At 52.0% G+C, this 21,866-nt stretch overlaps 1 protein-coding gene across 1 annotated transcript in view; it reads right to left on the bottom strand.

Annotated features, from left to right (window-relative positions):
* Positions 1–12,925, bottom strand: part of Prrc2b (proline rich coiled-coil 2B) — a 76,933-nt gene extending 64,008 nt beyond the window's left edge. Inside the window, exon 1 of the mRNA XM_090330840.1 lies at positions 12,760–12,925. The gene's annotated coding sequence lies outside the window, so the exon portion shown is untranslated. The remainder of the gene's footprint in view (positions 1–12,759) is intronic.
* Between the last annotated feature and the right edge of the window lie 8,941 nt (positions 12,926–21,866).

Here is a 21,866-nt window from a genome sequence, read left to right as displayed (position 1 = left end):
GGCTTTGCACTCAGGATCCCCATTATACTTGCTACATACATACCCAGCCACTTCCCCCAGCCCTTTTCACTTTATGATTTTTCAGATAGGGTCCTTATTATTTTGCTTGACTGGCCAGCCTGTGATTCCTCCTACTTAGACCTCTCACACAGCTGGGGTGACAGACTCATCACTACACTTAGCGTTTTCTTGCCCAGGCTGGCCCTGAGCAGCAATCCTTCTCCTCTCTGACCCGCACACCACTGTGCCCAGCCAAACCACATTTTAGTTTGTGTCCAATGAACTGAAAGACAGTTTAAAAGGGAGGGGGGGGCAAGGAAGGGGCCAGGAGCATAGCCTAGTGGTAGAGTACTTCCCTAGTATGCACGCAGCCCTGAGTTTGATTCCCCAGTAACACATAAACAGAAAAGGCAGAAGTGGCGCTGTGGCTCAAATGGTGGAGTGCTAGCCTTGGGAAAACCCAAGGACAGTTCCCAGGCCCTGAGTTCAAGCCTCAGGACTGGCAAAACAAAGAGGGAGGGAGGAGGGAGAAGAAGAGAGGGAGGAGAGTAAAGAGGAAGAGAGGGAGGAAAAGAAAGAAGGAAGGCAAGGAAGACACTTGACAACTCCAAAGCCTGAGGACACCAACAAACCCGATTTTTCTAAACGAAAACCCACCCTCCTCCCTACCTGCTGGAACAGTGGCACTGCAAAGAAGGCAGAAACTACCCAGCTCGGGGGCAGCCCCAAGCCTGTCTCAGGAGCAGGCCACGCTGGCTCTCCCACAGTCTCGTTCAAGGGCAGCCTTGGCCGTCCTCACCACTCCCACCTCCGAGAGGTGAAGTAACAAGTCAAGGTCACCTGGGTCCTTCCTGGCTCCCCCACACCACCTGAGCCAGGAACAGGGTGGGGGGAGGGGGAGGTTATTTACGGAGGGGAGTCCCCACAAACCCAGATTCTCAAGGGTGAGGAGGGGTGAAAGGGCAGAACTGTGTGCTGATTTCCCATCAAAGCTATAACAGCCCTACTGAAGAATCCACCATTTTTTTCTCTGTGCCTGAAAACCCAGTGATAGATCTGGGCACCCAAAAATCACAAAAGCTTTACTCATAAACAAATCTTACCCCTCACCCCCTCACAAACACCACTCTCAAGTTCCACCACTTCCCCAGCCCGCCCTAAAGTCATAAACACAGTGCCAGCCCTGGGCCCTTACAAGCTCACTCGGTGGGGACAGGCCAGCCGTGTCCCATCCCCCAACCTCCCAGTCAACACCCAAATCCTAAGCTTTGAGATCTCTGGAGAGCAACACTAGTCAGCTAATCAAGCCTATTCTCTGCCTGGGTGAACCTCAACAGCACAACACTGGAGTTCTCCCAGGTGAGCCGCGGGCGCAGGGGCCTTTCTCCCCAACCCAAGGAAGGGTTGCACTGGCCTGGGGGTGGCATCAAAGCTCTTCTACCCACCTGAAGGTTTCCATAGAAACTCCAATGGCATGACCTATGGGGGTGTTAAAATACAGAAAACAACTGTGAGGATGGGAGGAGCAGGGAGGGTGGTGAAACGACTGCATTTGGTCTTTTTCTGCAATGCTGTCAAGTCACAGTACACTGAGTAACACAGAGCCTACTCCTGACTGGAGCACACAGCCAGGCACTCCATCAGTCTTTACAGCAATTCACTGAGACAGATTCCACTCCCTCGTGGCAGTCCAACTGCAGAAGGTGCCAGTAGTGAGAAGGCCACTTCTGCCCACCAGATCAAAGCAGGGCTGTGGCCAGTGAATCTGCAGAGGAAGCCATAAGCTGCCTCTGCCCACCTACTTCCATTCCTTCTGAGACATTTACCTTCCAGTCCCCAAGAACAGGACACTCCGTGTAGGGTGGCAGCCCTCCCTTGTTTGCTGAAAAGTGTACAGCGGAGAGGCAGATAGCACAAACACCCCCATCCACAGGCCCATGCACAGACCCTTCCTTGGCGATTATGGTGGCTGAGCTTTGGAGATGAGGGCCTGGGCTGAATCACGAGCATGCAGCGCACACAATTAGAAACCCCAACCTCTAGCAAACAAACGAGCCCCAAGTGTATAGCCTGCCTCTCCTCCAAACCCTAACGCCCCCCGCGGCGGGCGCTGGACCCAGATGCCACTGTTAACTACTGCTGTGCAAGGGCCTTCTTGCTTAGTCTGGTGCATCACACACCTTAGCAAAACCTCACAAAACCCTCACGACAGGGCTGGGAGTTGGGCCTAGTGGTAGAGTGCTTGCCTGGCATGCACAAAGACCCGGGTTCAATTCTTTGGTACCACATACATAGAAAAAGCTAGAAGTGGTGAAGTGACTCAAGTGACAGAGTGCCAGCCTTGAGAAAAGCCCAAGGACAGTGCGCAGGCCCTGAATTCAAGCCCCACAACTAGCAAAAAAAAAAAAAAAAAAAAAAAAAAACCCTCACAACGTTCTCAACACTAGCTAGTATCACACTGCAGAACACAGACTCGAAAAGATGAAGCAACTGGTTACTGAGCTTCCGTGGGCTTGAAGGCTGCTGACCCCTCGGCGGGCCCTGCTCCCCACCCATGCTCCTGCCTACATAGGCCCTGCACAGGGAGGTGAGGTGCCCCAACGCAACGGCCAACAGGGATGGGAGCAGGAGGCTGATCTGGGCATGGGTGGGGACTGGCCTCCCGCCTGGCCTGACAAAGGCCGCAGCATCCCCGTGTGCTCCCTGTGCCCTCTCCACTGTGCCCTCTCCAAAATCCAAGCCCAAAACAATCCCCGCAACTACGATGAGGTGTAGGAACGGACAAGCCTGCGACGCACGTCCACACGCACAAGCAAGCAGGGTGCAGATCGTGGGACTGACCCCTGGGAACACTCCAAAGGTGAGCACAGTGCCTTCTCTTAAGACCTGGTCCTCACCATCACGAGGACGGTCCCCGGACGTCATACCCAGGACAGCCTTCCAGGCCGCGCATTCGGGGAGTGGAGCAGCACTTTCTGACATGCTAAAGGCCCCCCACACCCAACCCAGAAGCCCCCTCACCTAGAAGCTTCACTGGCACTATTGTGTATGAACGGGTAGTTCTCGGGAAAGGAAGTCAGAATGCTTTCCAAAATGCTACCCTAGAGGAAGAGGCTACAGAGTTCAAACCACTTTCACAGACTGCTTTCATACAAATTGTTTTTGAGATGAGTTTCACCAAAACGATGCAATATTCTAAAATTACCAACAGCCTAAAAAGTGCGCCAATGGAGAAGAGGGAAAATGTGCTGCCCGATGGCGGAAGTGACCAAGCTGCTATGGAGAAATGAGCCAAGTGTGGGGACACCTGGTATCCTGGCGCTCAAGGCTGAGGTTGGAAGATTACAGATTTAAGACCAGCCTTGGCTATACAGAGAGACCCTGTACAAGAAGATAAGTTAAGTATCTACATGTGGGCAATGTGTATTCTTTTTTTTTTTTTTGGTGACAGTTCTGGGACTTGAACTCAGGGCCTGGGTACTGTCCTTGGGCTTTTTCCTTAAGGCTAGAGCTCTACCACTTGAGCCACACCAGTTCCAGCTTTTCTATGTATGTGGTACCAAGGAATCGAACCTGGGTCTCCGTGCATGGTAGGCAAGCACTCTACCACTAGGCCAAACTCCCAGCCCCAATATGCATTCTTTATATGGAAGGAACCACAAAATCCTCACTGTGGTTTCTCCAGAGAGGCCGAGAAGCTTTCTACCTCTCATTTTCTAGTGTCTCTACTGGGAACACCTAGGCCATGAGATCATGAGCTATTTTTCTTTCCTTCTTTATATAATTGAATATTTTTTAAAACCTAATATTCACTATTTTTAAAACGCTTAAAGAGTGTGCTATGTGGGCACAGTGATGCATGCTTACAATTCCAGCACTCAGGAAGCTGAGACAGAAAGATCATGAATTTTAAGCCAGCCTGGGGTCCACATTAAGATCCCATTTCAACAGAAAAACAGTAGGATCTGTTTGTGTTAATGCAACACATTCCCCTGTGAATCTTTGAAAAAGCCAATTTCCTTGTGACAATGTACTTCCATTTGGGGTTTTCAATTGTTTTTTCCAGTGCTAGGGATGGAATCTAGGGTCTCATTCACAAGAGGCAATTATCTACTCTTTTTTTTTTTTTTTTGCCAGTCCTGGGCTTGAGCTCAGGGCCTGAGCACTGTCCTTGGACTTTCTCAAGGCTAGAGCTCTACCACTTGAGCCTCAGCACCACTTCCGGCTTTTTTCTATGTATGTGGTACCGAGGAATTGAACCCGGGTCTTCGTGCATGCTAGGCAAGCTCTTTAACCACTAGGCCAAACTCCCAGCCCCCAATTATCTACTCTTGAGACAGAAGCTTCCCTGAGGCTCTTGCCTATAATCCTAGCTACTCAGAGGCTGAGATCTAAGAATCATGGTTCAAAGCCAGCCTAGACACCAAAGTCTGTGAGGCTTATCTCCAACTAACCACCAGAAAACAAGAAGTGTAGCTGTGGCTCACATGGTAGAGCACCAACCTTGAGCTGAAGAGCTCAGGGACAATGCCTAGGCCCAGGGTTCAAGTCCAATGTTGGCCCAAAAAAAACCACCAAGGGAGTGGAAAGAGGGGGGAGGGGAAGAGGAAAGGAGAAGGGGAGAGAAGAAGAGAAGGAAAGTCTTGATCCATAAGTCTATGGTGTTTGGAGAAGGAAAGGAAAACACAATGACCTGGAGGCTGAGAAGAAAACATGTCATTTCTTTTGTTAAATGAATATGCATACCTGTATTTTTTTGTTTTGGAGGAGTATTTTTTTTTTGCCTATCCTGGGGCTTGAACTCAAGGCCTAGGCACTGTCCCTGAGCTTCTTTTGCTCAAAGCTAGCACTCTACCACTTGAGCTATGATGCCACTTCTGGCTTGTTTTGTTTATGTGGTACTGAGGCTTCATGCCTACTAGGCAAGCACTCTACCACTAAGTCACACTCCAGCCTTCCCCCACACTTTTTTTTAAATTTTGGTCCTGGGGCTTGAACTCAGGGGCACGATTACTTGAGCTTTTTTTGCTCAAGGCTAGCAACTTTAACACTTGAGCCATAGATCCCTCTTCTGGTTATTTTGGTGATTCATTGGAGGTGACAGTTTCACAGACATTCTTGCCTAACTGGTTTTGAACCTTGATTCTCAGATCTCAGCATCCTGAGTACCTTAGAGGCTTGAGCCACCAGCACCTGGCTCTCAAATTCTGTTTTTTCTGGTGATACTGGCATCTGAACTCAGAGTCTTGAAGTAGCCAGGCAAACATACTACCACTTGAACAACGTCTGCGGCCCTTTCTGCCTTTTTTTTTTTTTTTCCAGTGCTGGGCTTGAGCTCAGGGCCTGAGCACTGTCCTTGGACTTTCTCAAGGCTAGCACTCTACCACTTGAGCCTCAGCACCACTTCTGGCTTTTTCTATATATGTGGTACCGAAGAATCGAACCGGGGTCATCATGCATGCTAGGCAAGCACTCTACCACTAGACCAAACTTATGCTTTTTATTATTTTAATGGGGGGGGGAGATCCTCACTTTTTGGCTGGACCAGTCTGGGGCTGTGATCTTCCTGCCTGTGCCTCCCAAGGAGCTGGGATCACAGCTGTACCCCCACCATACCCACCCAGCTCATCCCCTGAGATGGTTTCAAACCATCCTCCTCTTCTCTACTTCCAGAGGAGCTGGGATTACAAGCATGAGCCTCCGTGCCCCAGTCCACATGTAATTAATTTTTTTATCATGAAAACAAACACCAGGACATTTCACTCTACGTTTCAGAACACTGTCTGCTCTCCTCAGGGATTTGGGAACACTGAGCTCATTCAATCCCAAAGACAGGTCAGCGCGGCAAGAGTGACTGACTGCCCCTCCCACACAGGCTGTTTTCTGTCCCGCCTGGAACAGAGCTGTTCTTTAAGCTCTGGGCCTATGTAAACAACACCTGCCCACCTGCTGGGAAAAGAAGAAGAAAAAAAAAAAAAACCTTTGGCAGACACAAAGGAGCCTCGCAAAGAGGGCTAGAGAAAGGATGACCCCCTTTTCCAGCGGGCCCCACAGCAATCCACCCCATCATTCTGTAGATATGAGAACACCCAGGTTTCCGGAGCCCCAGCACACACAGGGTGTGTTTAAATTCAAAGAGCCACTAAGCTGGGAAAGCAGGCCGACCAGGAACTCTCCCCAGGGCCCCCGTCTGATTCCAATTTAGAAACCCAGCTCTAATATCCCAAGTCTGCTCCACGTTCCAGAATGCCTCCTCCCACTTGGCAAGCTAAGCTGGCCTTGACTCCAGTGGGCTCCCGAGAGCCCCTTCCTGACACAGGACATCCCACACACAGTACCCTGGTGCCCAGAGCGCCCGGGAGTCTGGCAGGCCAAAGGCTCCGCTGACACTTACCACTCGCCCACTGAGCCAGGGGGATGGCACAATTCCACAAATAAAAACAGCTATAAAACATGATGTTAGGGCCAGGAGTCTGGCCTAGTGGTAAATGCTTGCCTAGCATGCACGAGGACCCGGGGTTCGATTCCTTGGTACCACATACATAGAAAAATTGCTGGAGGGCCGGGAGTTTGGCCTAGTGGTAAAAGTGCTTGCCTAGCATGCATGAAGACCCGGGTTCAATTCCTCGGTACCACATACATAGAAAAAAGCCAGAACTGGTGTTGAGGCTCAAGTGGTAGAGCTCTAGCCTTGAGAAAGTCCAAGGACAGTGCTCAGGCCCTGAGCTCAAGCCCAGGACTGGCAAAAAAAAAAAAAGAAAAATTGCTGGAAATGGTGCTGTGGCTCAATAGTAGAGCTCCAGCCTTAAGGAAAGTCCAATGACAGTGTTCAGGCCCTGAGTTCAAGCCCCACGACTGACAAAAAAAAAAAAAATGATGTTAGAGCTGGCAACTTGGTGCAAGTGGTAAAAAGCAAACTCAAGAGTGCAAATCTACCATTAAAAAAAAAAGGAGCTGCGAGTTTGACCTAGTAGTAGAGTGCTCGGCCAACATGCACAAGGACCCAGGTTCAATTCCCTAGAACCATATACACAGAAAAAGCTGGAAGTGGCACTGTGGCTCAAGTGGCAGAATGCTAGCCCAAGGAGAGTGCCCAAGCCCTGCGTTCAAGTCCCAAGACTGGCAAAAAAAAAAACAAAGAACAGTTTTAGCTGGGCCAGTAATGGATGGGGCTTGAATTCCCAGTCTTGTGCTCATGGCACTTTACCACTTGAGCCACACCTCCATGTTAGGTTTTCTGGCTACTAGAAATAAGGATCTCTCAGATTTGTCTGGTCAGGCTATCATATAAAGCAATTCTCAGACCTTAGCATCATGAGTAGTTAAGAATTGTAACGGTTGAGTCACTAGTGTCAGCACAAAAAAGAAAAAAGGAAAAAAAATTTACCTGCAGGCACACGTGGATAAATGAAGTACAGTACATACATTTGGTAGGCATGGCAGTTATTCCTCATATATGTTAAGAACTAACAGCCTAGAAGATGAAGGAGGAAAGCAGAAGCTGGGTATGGTGTGGCACCTCTGTGATCCTACAGGACTTGGGGGGGCTGAGGCAGGAGGATCCAGAGTTCAAGGCCAGTCTGGACTTAGGAGAAAGACCCTGTCCAGGGGAGGGAGGAAGGGGAGAGCTGAGCACCAGTGGCTCATGCCTGCAATCCTAGCTACTGGGGAGAATGAGCTCTGAGGATCTCGGTTCAAAGCCAGTCCAGTCAGAAGTCCAAGAGACTCCTGTCTCCAAGGGGGGGAGGCGGGGAATGCGCAATGGGGGTGGGGGGCGCCACTTGTGGGGGAGAATGGCCATGTTTGGATTTAGGGTTCCCCAGCACCTCTTGCCCTGTGGGAATGCACTTCTCTGTCCTCAAAATAATTCATGTTTAGCACAGACAACTGTCCAGATTCGACCCAGTCAATGAAATGGAAGACCCCAGGTGGCACTCATCGGAGGGTTTCACCAGGACTGAGTAGCCAGAAGCCACCTCGGGCTACAAAATGGAAAAGGAGATGACAAGAACTAGAAAAAAACAAAAAAACAAACTGGTTTTATGCCACAGGAAGCATGCAGAGCAGGCCTGCACAGCGGGGCCTGGGGAGAAGCAGCCTGTGCTGTGCACCCAGACCTCACACAGAAGACAGGAAAGCAGAAAGTCAGGCCTCATAAGTAATGGAGTGTGTACAGATACTCACAACAGACACAGAGCAAAAACATACTACCAAGCCAGGCTCTGGTGGTTCACACCTGTAATCCTACCTACTCGGGAGGCTGAGATCAGAGGATCATGGTCAGAAGTCAGCCTACGCAGTCAGTAAGACTTATCGCCAATTAACTACCAAAAGAGCTGGACTTGGTGCTGTGGCTCAAGTGGTAGAGACAGCACCTAGGCTCTGAGTTCAAGCCCTGGAACCAGCAGGAAAAAAAAAAAGTCCCATGAACTTTCCAGCCCTGGCCTGGCTTCCAACCAGGATCCTCAGATCTCAGCCTCCCCGAGTCGCTAGGATGAGGGGCAAGAGTAACCAGTGCTCAGCTTCAACATGACTCCAATATAGTGTAAAGGCTTTGCACAATGGCTGGTAAGTAACGAAAGCTGGAGGAGAATTTTCTGCAGGACAAGTAAACTGAAAATGAAAACAGCCCTGCTTCTACAGCACAGACAAGCCGAGAAAGAGGCTGCAGGTTTGCAACAGGACATGACAGAGGGTTGCAGAGACAAGATCAGTGGCAGAAGCAATAAGTGAAAACATGGAGGAAGAGGGCTGGTAACCTGAGGTGGACTTCCTGTTGGAACACACACTTCCTACTGCAAAATCCAGGCCCAACACCAGCAACCTGGAGGCGCCATGGACCTTCAGCTGTGGGAAGTGCATCTCCAGTCTTGGGCAAATCAACAGGCATGGCTGAGCACAGAGAACCACCAAGGTGCCAGGCTCCAGTCACCAAGGCAAACCACCTCCCACGTGCCACCCACAGGCGTAAACAATAGCATCACCAGTGGCCAAGGGGCAGGGCCGCTGGTTCCCAGGTGCCCTTCTCACCTGGGAGCCTGAACATTCACGTAAATAACATCTTTCCCCAGAAAGCGAGCCATGTTCCACCTCTATTCCCTCATCCTGGCAGACACAAACAGGTAGATGCTGAACTAACCCCAAAACCTAAAAAACAATTAACATCATCATCAAATCTGGTCCAAGTGGTTCACACCAGTAATCCTGGCTACACGAGAGGCTGCAATTGGAGGATCAAAATGCCCGTCTAGCCTGGGGGAAGAAAAATTGAAAAGTTGGCCAGAATCTTTTTTTTTTTTTTTTTTTTGCCAGTCCTGGGCTTGAGCTCAGGGCCTGGGCACTGTCCTTGGGCTTTCTCAAGGCTAGAACTCTACCACTTGGGCCACAGCACCTTTTCTGGCTTTTTTCTATGTATGTGGTACTCAGGAATCAAACCTGGGTCTTCATACATGCTAGGCAAGCACTCTACCACTAAGCCACACTCCCAGCCTGCCAGGATCTTATCTCCAACTACCCAGCCAAAAGCTGGAAGTAGCGGTGTGGCTCAAGCATCAGCTCTGAGCAAAAAAATAACTTGACAAAAAAAAAGAGGGGGAGGCGCGGGAGTTTGGCCTAGTGGTAGAGTGCTTGTCTAGCATGCACAAAGTCCTGCGTTTGATTCCTTGGTACCGCATAGAAAAAAAGCCAGAAGTGGTGCTGAAGCTCAAGTGGTAGAGCTTTAGCCTTGAGAAAGTCCAAGGATAATGCTCAGGCCCTGAGCTCAAGCCCAGGACTGGCAAAAAAAAAAAGGGGGGGGGCCAATCAAGCTATGAGCTATGATTTTAAAAGACTAGGGTCTAGCTAGCTTTGCCTTTCTATACAAAAAAATAAATTTAAGTGTGAAAAGTAAGAGTCAGGGCCAGGAATTTGGCCTAACAGTAGAGTGCTTGCCTAGCATGCACAAAGACTGGGTTGGATTCTTTGGTGCCACATACATAGAAAAAAGCCAGAAGTGGTCCTGCGGCTTAAGTGGTAGAGCACTAGCCTTGAGAAAGTCCAAGGACAGTGCTCAGGCCTGAGTTCAAGTCCAGGACTGGCAAAGGAAAAAAATAAAAGAGTCAACATGCAGAACCCAACAGTTTTGCAAAGGAAACTTCACTGCTCTAAGATCCAGCCTACCTAGGGCAAGATCCATCCCCTCAACAGTAATTTAGAAATATATGCATTGGTCCTTCTGGCCTACTCTGGTTTGAAATAGAAACCTATGCAAAAAGGATCCATCTTAAAACAGAAGAACAATGAGACACAGAACCAGCGCACAGCCATTAAGCAACATGAGTCAGTACTTTGTGCAAAGCAAGAAAGGGAAAAAAAAAACTTCAAAGTACAATAACCCTTCAGAAAAGAGACCTGAAATTCAAATGGAGGTGGAAGAAGAGGCCACACAGCAAAATACAACAGAAATCCCTCAGCCAAACCCAAGGCAAGCAGACCATGCAGGAACCAGTTCTGACCTGCCATTCCTGAAATTCCACTCTCCCAAGCTCTTCTGGCTCTTCCCTCTCTGGCTTTCTTCTAACCCATCTAGGCCTGGAGGACATCGGAGAGGACCCAGGGCAGCCCCCCCCTGGGGGGGGGGCACAAGCAGCCAGCCTTTGCGATGGAGCTGTGGGAGGAGTAGATTGCCTCCTACAACCCGACAGTGCCATCCATAAACAGACAAGAGCCAGACAGGGCCCAGAGAGGTCAGATGGGAAGGACTGGCCACACCACGAGAATGCATTGACCCAGCCAAGGCATCTCAGTCCCAAGCCTGGACGAAGCCACTGAACTTTTTATGAAAGAACAGCAAGATGGTTGTGAGAATGCCAAATAAAAGGATAAATCTTCCAGACCTCAGAGCCTCTCTGTGCCCTCCATCCAGAGGGTCTCCAGGGCTGTTTACCAACAAGCCAGCAGGCTGGTCCCAGAGGCCTGAGGCCAGAACCAGCACCTCCTTTACCAGCGGAGGTCCTTCCCAGCTCCTTTCTACTTGGTGCCGCTCCCTCTGAGCTGCATCCAGGGCGCTGGGTGATGAACAGGGTATCAAAACATTAACAAAGAATTCTGACCAGGGAGATCACTATTCCACAAACCAGGACAAATGAGCCAGGAGAGAAAGGAACCCAGAGCACTAGTAACCAACAAAGCAACAAACCTTCATTTACACCTTGTAAACTCACAACACACCTTTCATGAGGCTTCCCAAGGACCCAACCCTCCCCAAGGCTGCCACGGTGGCTCCCGAGGCCCGGAAATGATCCTTTAGCTTTTTTTGGTTGGCTTTTTGGTTTGGATCATGGTTGGTTTAAACCATGATCCTCGCATCTCAGCCTTCTGAGCAGCTAGGATTACAGGTGTAAGCCACCAGCAACCAGCATGATTCCCATTTTACAGATGCTGGAGCTTGAAGCCTTGCAAAAAGTAACCCAGAACACAGATGGCTGGTTCCGACAGACACTTCTGCCAGAACCAGCTGGGCTTGGGAGATGACTCCCTGAATCCCAGACAATTCCTGTAGATGGATCCTGGTAAGACGACGCTGCCACCATGCCTGACAAACCAAGCTGTAGGCAGCAACCACCAGACTGGGACCCAGGATTGGGTCCTTTCCTCCTGCTCCCCACAGAGGCCTGGCCTGGAGGGACAGCCCCACAGCCTGGAACTCCTTCCTACCGGTGCCTGAAGCACCTGTGGCATGGTGGAGTGTGGCTCTCTTCTAAGATGGCACAAGCCACCAATCCTCCATGGACAGCAGTTACAAAACAGCCGCAAGAGCAGCAACCACAGAGCCCCAGTGGCACGGCCTGGCTCTCTCGCGCGCCCTGCTCCAACTTCTCAGTTCCACTAGGAGGTTGCAAAGCCCGTCTTCAGGAAGACCCAAAGGCCCAGATCCGCTGGATTTAGGGGAGCGGGGAGGGAGGAGAGCGAGCAGGATTTCCACCTCCCACCGCAGCCCTGGGCAGAGGACGAACCAGGCCCCGACTTCGGACTGCGGGCTCCTCCATCGAAACCCGGACACCGAACCTGGGTGCAGAATCCCAGGGAAAAGTCTCAGCCGCACGCAGGGCTTCGCCCAGGCAGCCATTTAGCAAAGGACGCGCCGAGCCGCGCCGTGGCGCCCCCACTACTTCCTCCAGCCTGGCCGTCGCCTGGGGAGGACATGCAATCGCCTGCTCCTGCCTAACGCGGGGTCGGCGTCCACGGATGCTTAGGGAGCGGAGAAAAGGTGTGGGGGGTGAAAAACCAGCTTCCCGTTTTATTGAAGCAGATCGTGAGTGGGCCACCGTTTCCGAGGGGGGACGGGGGGAGGGGGAGGGGGCAGCGAGGCCGCTCTGCAGGCCCGGGCGCCGACAGCCCGGTTGGTAGCACCCATCTCCGGCGCAGGGTCTGGAAAGGAGCCCTCGATCCCGCGTTCCAAGCCCGCCCGGTGGGGACGCGCGGGGCCTCCGGCCCGGGGCCGCCTCGGGGCCTGCGCCGCGCCCCCCGCCCGCAGCCCCCGGGCTCCGGTCCCCGCCCCGGAAGGTGGGCGCGGGGGGGGCGGGGGGCGCGGGGTCCGCGGCCCGCAGCTCCCCGGCCCCCGCCGCCGCCGCCCGCCGCGCGCCCAGGCCGCGCCGCCGCCACAACAATGGCGAGCCCGGCCCGGCTGCCGCGCCCGCGGACAAAGGTCGGGGCGGCCGCGGAGACAAAGCCCCGCCGCCCCGCGCCCGGCCCCGCGCCCCGCGCCCGGCCCCGGCCCACCTGGTCTGCTTCCGCGCGCGCCTCGGGGCCGGGCGATGGCGGTCGGGCGGCGGCCGGGACGCGGGGGCGGCGGATGGCGGCGGATGGCGCGGGGCGCGGCGCTCGCGGCCTCCTCCTCCTCCTCCTCCTCCTCCCGCTCGCTCTCCTCGCTCTGCTCGCCGCTCGCTCGCTCACTGGAGCCGCCGCGCGGTGTCTCGTCGCCGCCGCCGCCTCCGCCTCCGCCCGCCCGCCGGCTCCCCGCCCCCCGCCGCCTGCGCGCCGCCCGGCGCCGCCCGCGCAGCGCCCCCTGCCGCGCCGCCCCGGGGCCGCGGGGGTCCCGGGCGGGGCGGGGCCCGGAAGGAGGGGGCGGGGGGCGGGCGGGGCGCAGGCGGGCGGGCGGGCGCGGCCCCCCGCCCTCCCCGCGCGCGCCCGGCGGCGGCTGGAGAGGAAGCCGAGCCGATACATTGTTCCCAGGCGCCGCGAGGCTGTTGCGGGGTGGACGCGCGGCCCCGCGCGGGGGAGCCGGCTCGCCCCCCTCGGGAGGGTCTGCGGCGGGGTCCGCGCCGCCGCCCGGCCCGCGGCCGCCTCCTACCCACCCGGCGATTGGAAAACCCTTCCGAACACAAAGGCTCGCGGGCGGCGGCGGCGGCTCCTCGGCAGCCCGCCCGGGCTCCGCAGGCCCGGCCCGGGGTCGGGATCGGGGCGCGCACCTGTCCAGGCTCCGGGCGGGGGGAGCGGGCGGGCCGCGCCCCGGGCCCCCTGCGCCGCCGCCCAGGCCGGCCGGCCCCGCCCCTGGTCCCCCCTGTTCCACACCCTAAACCCGGGCGTGCGTGGCGGACCCGGGGGCCCACGCCTGCCACCTCGCTGCTCCCGAGGCCGCCAGCCCGGCCGCTGGCGAACCCGAGACTCCTATCTCCAGTTAACCGCCAGAGAACGAGACCCGGGGCTTGGCTCACGGGCAGGCTGGAGGGCTCAGTGCCCAGGCCCGGAGGCCCAGTGTCACGACCGGCAAAATAACTTAACTAAGGAATGAAAATCACAAATCCTGGCGCCCGGAGTTCGACCTCGGGGTAGAGCGCTTGCCTGGCATGCACAGAGCCCTGGGTTCCGTTCTTCGGAAGTGGTGCTGAGGCTCAAGGGGTAGAGCTCCAGCCTTGAGAACGTCCAAGGACAGCGCCCAGGCCCTGAGCCCAAGCCCAGGACTGGAAAAATAATAATAACAATAACGAATCTTAAACACGGCCCTCACACTCCCCCGCTTTAAGACACAACAACGCGGGTAAGAGGCAGGATGAACCAGGACCAGGTAGTGTGTGCTAAACACTCCCTATGAGTCACTCACTTGGCCTCCCCCTCCTCTTACCCCCAGGAGCTAGACCACACAGTTCCCACGAGCAGAGAAAACAGGGAGCCTTCAAAGCAAGGCGGAATTATCAAGCCCCCTACCAAACACACCAGGTACTGACCTGCAGGACCTGAGGGGTGAGCCTTAGTGATTCAATCAAGGATCCTGAGAAGGGATCCTGGGTGGGTCCTGGGGCTTGAATTTAAGGACAAGACCCTTTTATTGCTCAGGGCTAGTGTGCTACCACTGGAGCCACAGCTCCACTTCCAGCTCTTTGGTAGTTGATGGGAAATAAGAATCTCAGAAACTTTCCTGCCCCGGCATCTCAATCCTCGAATCTCAGCCTCCTAAATAGCTAGAATTACAGGTATGAGCTACTGGTGTTGGCAGAATCCTGGATTATAACCAGGTCCCTCTAGGCAGTGTTCCAGGTCCCAGGCAGAGCACAGTCGGCCAACAGAGCAGAAGTCTGGTGTGATGATTGTAAGTGATGCCCTATCTCCAGTTGAGGACAGCAGGAAGCTTCTAGAAGCTGGCCAAGGCCAAGTACAGTCTGCCCTACAGCCTCTGGGAGAAATGGAGACTGTTGACCCGCTTCAGGCTTCCATATCCAGAACTGTGATGTTTCGCTACAGCCCTAAACTCAGGGTAGTTTTTTGTGAAGCAAGACGTTATTCAGGTAAAGGCAAGTCAGTGGAAGGGGGAGGTGAACATCTAATAGCTTCAGGATGAGGGACAAATCCATCTCAGCCAGCCTCACAGGCCCAAGCAGGGTCACCAGTGAGGTAGCCAGATCTGTAAGAAATGTCTCTGCACAAAACAGGGCCCTGAGAACCAGAGCAGCCAGGCCAGGCTCTGGAGCTGTGGTTCAAGCAGAAAAGTCCATGACAGTCAAGGAAACCAGCACAAAGGTAGGATAAAGGGTTTCACAGCGGCTTGGCTTTATCCAGCAGAGGCACTGTGGGTGTCCTGAGGTTCGGAGGTGATAGCCTGGCACCACTGGCTCATGCCTGTAATCCTGGGTGCTGAGGCAGCTGAGATTTGTGGAGCTCAGTTCAAAGCCAGCGTAGGCAGGAAAGTCTGGAAGATATAATCACCAAAAACTTGAAGTGAGCTGTGGCTCAAGTGGTAGAATTCTAGCCTTAACTGGGAAGCCCTGGCATACATATACATTCTCTCTCTCTCTCTCTCTCTCTCTCTCTCTCTCTCTCTCTCTCTCTCTCTCTCTCTCTCTCTCTCTAGTTAAACTTGGGTTGAGCACAGAGGTTCACCCCTGTAATCTCTTTTTTTTTTTTTTTTTGCCAGTCCTGGGCTTGAGCTCAGGGCCTGAGCACTGTCCTTGGACTTTTTCAAGGCTAGAGCTCTACCACTTGAGCCTCAGCACCACTTCTGGCTTTTTTCTATGTATGTGGTACCGAGGAATCGAACCCGGGTCTTCATGCATGCTAGGCAAGCACTTTAACCACTAGGCCAAACTCCCGGCCCCATCCCTGTAATCTCAACTGACTGTGAAGCAGAAACTGGGAAGATTATTGTGCCAGGCCAGCCCAGGCAAAGAGTTAATGAGACTCACTCTCAGCTGCTATAAAGCTGGCTGCAGTGGTGCGTGCCTGTCACCCCAGTAACATGGAAAGCAGAACTGGGTGAACTATAGTCCAAGCCAGCCTGAGAATAAGTGTGAGGGGCTATTTGAAAACATACAAAGGACTGGCTGCATGACTCAAGTGGTAAAGTCCCTGCCGAGCAAGCGTGAGGCTCTGAGGGCCCCCCCCCCGTACTAACCCTCCCTCTCAACAAAGGACATTTATTGTGATCCTATTTATGTGAAACATCCAAAATAGACAAATCCATAGGGACAAAGAGTAGAGAGGAGATTAGTGGCTGCTGAAGATAGAATGGGAACTGCTTAATTGTTCTGGGGTTTCCTTTCAGATGATGAGACAGTTCTGAAACTAGACAAGAGATGATGATGACACAACACTGAGAGCTTCTTACCTCTGGCTTGCTCACTCGAACGACAATGGAGACTGCCACATGGTCTGTGTTTGACCCTATAAAGTAAGAAATGACTGGCCGGAAGTAGCTCATGCCTGTAATCCCAGCTACTAAGGGAGCAGAGACCTGAAGCTCGTGGTTCCCAGCCATCTGGGCAGGAAAGCCTGTGACACTTTCACCTGCAATTCATCACCCAAAAAGCTGGAAGTGGAGCTCTGGTTCAAGTGGTAGAGCACCCTTTGAGACAGGGATTATAACTCAGTGGTGTAGCTCAGAGTACTTGTCTTATGTGCTGTGCGTGAGGCCCTGGGTTCAAGGCTCTTCCCCTTCCTTTTCTTCTTCTGAAGGGATTGGGCTTTGACATCAGGGCGTATCACTTGCGAGGTAGCCATGCTTCTATTTGAGCCTCCAGTCCTTTTTCCTTGTCTTTTCAGATAGGACCTCGCTTTTTCCCCCAGGTTTGGCGTGAACCACGGTCTCCCCGTTATACCTCACATAGCTGGGATGACGGGTGCACCCCATAACGCCAGGTTTTTCATGAAGTCTCAAGAGCTTTTTGCTCTGATTGCCCTCTAGCCCCATCCTCCATCTCAGCCTCTCAAGTAGTTGAGAATACAGTCCTGAGCCACAGCCTTCAAGTCTTCTCCCTCCCTCCCTGCCTTCCCTCCCCCTTTTTTTTCCTTTGCCAATGCTGGGGTTGGAACTTAGGGCCAGGGTGCTAACCCTGAGCTTTTGTGCTCAAGGCTAGCACTCTACCACTTGACCCACAACTCCACTTCCAGCTTTTTGGGTAGTTAATTGGAAATAAGAATCTTATAGGCGGGGCCGGGAGTTTGGCCTACTGGTAGAGTGCTTGCCTAGCATGCACGAAGACCCAGGTTCTATTCCTCGGTACCACATACATAGAAAAAAGCTGGAAGTGGTGCTGAGGCTCAAGTGGTAGAGCTCTAGCCTTGAGAAAGTCCAAGGACAGTGCTCAGGCCCTGAGCTCAAGCCCAGGACTGGCAGAAAAAAAAAAAGAATCTTATAGGCTTTTCTTCCTCAGGCTGGTTTCAAACCATGATCCTCAGATCTCAGCCTCCTTAGTGGCTAGGATTACAGCAGCTGGCCCAGATCTTTGTCCTAAATTATGTACTCTGTGACTGGTAATCTAACCTAGAGCCCTACAGAGAACAGGCTGTAATCCTGAGCTGTGTTCCCCGTCCCTCTCATGTCCTTGAAATCATCTCTTAAGTTACCTACAATAGTCGATATAACCTAAGTAGTTATTATACTATATAGTCTGGAATAAAAAGATTGCATATTCTTCTGCAGATGTAATTTTGTTTTGTTTTGTTTTCTTTAAAGTGATATCAGGACCAGGAGATTGACCTAGTGGTAGAGTGCTTGCCTAGCATGCACAAAGACCCAGGTTCGATTCCTTGGTACCACATACGTAGAAAAAAAGCCAGAAATGGTGTTATGGCTCAAGTGGTAGAGCTCTAGCCTTAAGGAAGCCCAAAGACAGTGCCCAGGCCTGAGTTCAAGGCCAAGGACTGGAAAAAAAGTGATAACAATTTGTTGTACACAGTTACTTAATTTTAACAAGTTTTAGTGTGTGTGTGTGTGTGTGTGTGTGTGCTGGTACTGGAGCTTGAGCTCAGGGCTTTGCCCTCTCATTTTGTTGTTGTTGTTGTTGTTTGTTTGTTTCATAAGGCTGGCACTATACCATTTAAGCCACAGCTCTACTTCCAACTTTTTGCTGGTTGGCTTGAAACAAGAGCTTCACAGAATTTCCTGCCTGAGCTGGCTTTAAATGGTGATCCTCAGATCTCAACCTACTGCGTAGCTGGAATTCCAGGCATAAGTCACCAGCTAAAATATTGGCTTACATTTAGATCAAGACGAAAATGGGGGAATAATTAAATGAAATTTGGGGCAATTTTTTTTTGCCAGTCTTGGGCTTGAGCTCAGGGCCTGAGCACTGTCCTTGGGCTTTCTCAAGGCTAGAGCTCTACCACTTGAGTGTCAGCAACACTTCCGGCTTTTTTCTATGTATGTGGTATCGAGGAATTGAATCCGGGTCTTCATGAATGCTAAGCAAGCACTCTACCACTAGGCCAAACTCCTAACCCTGGGAAATTTTTTAAAGAAGTTAAAATTGTGAACCTGCCTATCAGATCCTTCATTGGATTTCCAGCCACTAAATGGAATTTCAATGAATTTGGCCCATTTGCTGGGTCAGTAGGCTAGAAGCTAACGGCAGAAGTAAAAAGAGAACATTAAGCCAAGTCTGGTGGCTCAAGTCATAATCCCAGCTACTTATTTAGGAGGCAGAGATCAGAGGATTGTTGTTTGAGGCCATCGCAATCATAAATGATCATGAGACTCCATCCCCACTCTTAGCTGGGCTTGCACTGGTGGCTCACATCGGTAATGTAGCTACTCAGGAGACTGAGATCTGAGGATGGTGGTTCAAAGCCAGCCCATGCAAGAAAGTCATTGAGACTCTCATCTTCAATTAAGCACCAGGAAACTGAAGCAGCATTGTGGTTCAAAGTGGTAGAGTGCTATCCCTGAGCAAAATAACTTAAGGACAGCCTTTAGGCCCTGAGTTTGAGCCCCACGACCAACAACAACAAAAATGCTAGCTTGACTTACGTGGGAGAGTAAGTGTGAGATCTTGAGTTCAAAAATCAGCCTTGCCAAAAGGCAGGGGGGAACAAAGATAGAAATATTAAAGATGCTGGGCCAAGTGCCATGCATCAGTGGTGCATGCTATAACCTCAGCTCCTTGGAAAGCTGAGTAGGAGAATCACCATCTAAGGCCAGCCAAGACCCAAGTGTGAAACTCTACAAAACAACAACAGATTAAAAGCCAAAAGGATTAGGGAGTGGCTCAGTCCTAAATTTAATTCCCCCGCCCAAAAAAAAAAAAAAAAACAAAAAACCAGCAAAAGACAGTGGGGCTACAATCAGAAAGCAGGTGGCTGATGCCCTATTACCTGGCCTCTCACCCCAGTGGAAGGCCCTGCACCTCGCCAGAGCCGGTGTGGCATGCCTGTGGAGCCCACGTGTGCAATCTTCACTGCAGCAGGAATAATGAGACAACTGGGGTTCTCCGGGCTGTGTGCCCACAGGTCAGAGGCCTGTAGAGGTTCATGTACAGCTTTGAGTAGCAGCTTTCCCCAAGGACACAGTTTAGCCCTGGAAGGACTTCCTGTCCTGAGTCTCCCCGGCTGCTTCCACTGTGTTTGGAGGTGGAATCAACCAGTGAAATATTGGACAGCCACCTTGCTGAGTCTTCATGAACACCTTAGGACAAGCTTCTGGTATTCCATCTGGCTCTACTTACCTCTTCACAGCCTCATCTCTCACCTCCTCCTCCTCCTTCTTCTTCTTATTTTGTGCCAGTCCTGGGGCTTGAACTCAGGGCTTAGGGCCCAGCCTTGAGTTTTCTCAAGGCTAGTGCTCCACCACTTGAGCCACAGCACCACTTCCAGGTTTTTCTGAGTAAGTGGTAGTGAGGAATCAAACCCAGGGCTTCACGAATTCCAGGCTGGCACTCTACCACCAGGCCATGCTCCCAGCCCCTCGTTTTCAAGACTCATGGCGCTCCCATACCTCCAGACCTTGGAACTTGCTGCTCCCTCTGCCTGGAATGAACTCTTCCCCTTTCCCCCACAACTTGCTTTACACAGGGTACATCGTACTCATCTCTCAGACTCTGCTTGGAGATACTCCTTTAAGACCCCTTCCCTGTTGGACACTGGTGCCTCATGCCGAGGATCACAGTTCAAAGCTAGCCAAGAAGGAAAGACTGTGAGACGCTTATCTCCAATTAACCACCAGAAAACAGAAGTAGAGCTGTGGCTCAAAGGGTTGGAAGGCTAGCCTTGAGCAAAACAAGCTGAGGGACAGAGCTCAGGCCCTGAGTTCAAGCTCCAGAATCAAGAGAGAGAGAAAGAGAGTGAGAGAGGAGGGGAGGGGAGGGAGGGAAGGGGTGAAAGGGGAGGGGAGGGGAGAGCTGGAGTACAGTGATATGCAAACAAACTGTGCTCTTCACTGATGGATTGTAGCCCTTTTATGGCAGGCACTGTGGATATGGCATAGGCTTGGCATAAGGGCCTAGGTATAGAAGGGAGGGGCTTAGCCAGGCATGGTGGCTCATGCCTATAATCCTAGCTACTAAGAAGGCTGAGATCTGAGGATCCCGGTTCAAAGCGAGCACAAGCACTAAAGTCCATGAGGCTCTTATCTCCAATTAACTACAAGAAAACCAGAAGTGGGGCCGGGAGTTTGGCCTAGTGGTTAAAGTGCTTGCCTAGCATGCACGAAGACCTGGGTTCGATTCCTCGGTACCACATACATAGAAAAAAGCCGGAAGTGGTGCTGAGGTTCAAGTGGTAGAGCTCCAGCCTTGAGAAAGTCCAAGGACAGTGCTCAGGCCCTGAGCTCAAGCCCAGGACTGGCAAAAAAAAAAAAGAAAACCAGAAGTGGCACTGTGGCACTCTGGTGCTGTGGCTCAAGGGTAGGGCAGTAGCCTTGAGCTGAAGAGCTCAGGGACAGTGCCCAGGCCCAGAGTTCAAGCTCTATGACGGAAAAAAAAAAAAGAGGGGAGGACTAACAATATTGTTGGGGAGGAGGGAAAACATTTCAAATGTTATCACAACATAACACATGTTCAAAAAGATCAATGGAGGGGCTGGGAGTGGGCCTAGCGGTAGAGTGCTTGCCTACCATGCCAGAAGACCTGAGTTTGATTCCTCTGTACCACATACATAGAAAAGCCAGAAGTGGTGCTGTGGCTCAAGTGGTAGAGCTCTAGCCTTGAGAAAGTCCAAGGACAGTGCCCAGGCCCTGAGTTTAGGCCCCAGAACTGGCTCCTTCGTGCACACACACACACACACACACACACACACACACACACACACGCAGGCGTGCGAGCATGCGCACGCAATCAACTGAGATTTAAAAAAATAGTTCAGTGACAAAATTGATTGGCTGTATATTAGATTGGTTAATGGCTGTGACTAATGCCCTATCTTTCAGTGATGTGCTATAATAAGTGGTGTGTGTGTGATTTCCCTCTGACACAGTACAGAACTCCCAAGTCATTTTCCTGGTTCAGTAGCTCTATTCCCAGCATTGCTTCCGGGATTCTGGAGCCCTCTGGATATTTCTGGATTCTTTTAGACTTTCTGGACCTTTCTTCTTCTGGTTCCCTGTGTACTTCCCGCTGTGCAGACAAAGCAACAGAAAGGAAGGCAGGTCAGAAAAGGTGGCCCATCGCTGCTGCCCACGTTTCCATCTGTGGGAAGTCACCGGCGTCTCACCTCCCTGCTTGGCAGGCTGAGAACTGTAGTGTAGAGGTGTGCAAGAGGGGCTAGGGAGGGATCCCGCTGCCATGTCACTATCACTTAGTGAATGTGTATATGGGTGAAGCATTCTGAATGTTCTCAACAACACAGTTATGATATGGCCAGTTAATGCCTAGTTAATACTCTGAAGCTGAAGAACTGGTCTTGCTTGAGATAACTCAGCATGTGTGCTGCGAGGCCAGGTTTCAACCCAGGCCTGTCTCCAAGGCACCTGAGGCTCTGGTACCTGGGAGGAGACCACAGGTCCTCTGGGAAGAGAGGGAAAAACAGAAGACTGCTATTTATGTGTATCTGTTTTCTAAGATAATTTTTTTTTTTTGCCAGTCCTGGGCTTGAGCTCAGGGCCTGAGCACTGTCCTTGGACTTTCTCAAGGCTAGAGCTCTACCACTTGAGCCTCAGCACCACTTCCGGCTTTTTTCAATGTATG

The sequence above is a fragment of the Megascapheus bottae genome, chromosome 3 (assembly GCF_031878675.1).
Source record: "Megascapheus bottae isolate mThoBot1 chromosome 3, mThoBot2.hap1, whole genome shotgun sequence".
Taxonomy (NCBI): Eukaryota; Metazoa; Chordata; class Mammalia; order Rodentia; family Geomyidae; genus Megascapheus; species Megascapheus bottae.
The sequence above is the reverse complement of the archived record's forward strand: the minus strand, read 5'-3'. Positions and strand labels throughout refer to the sequence as shown.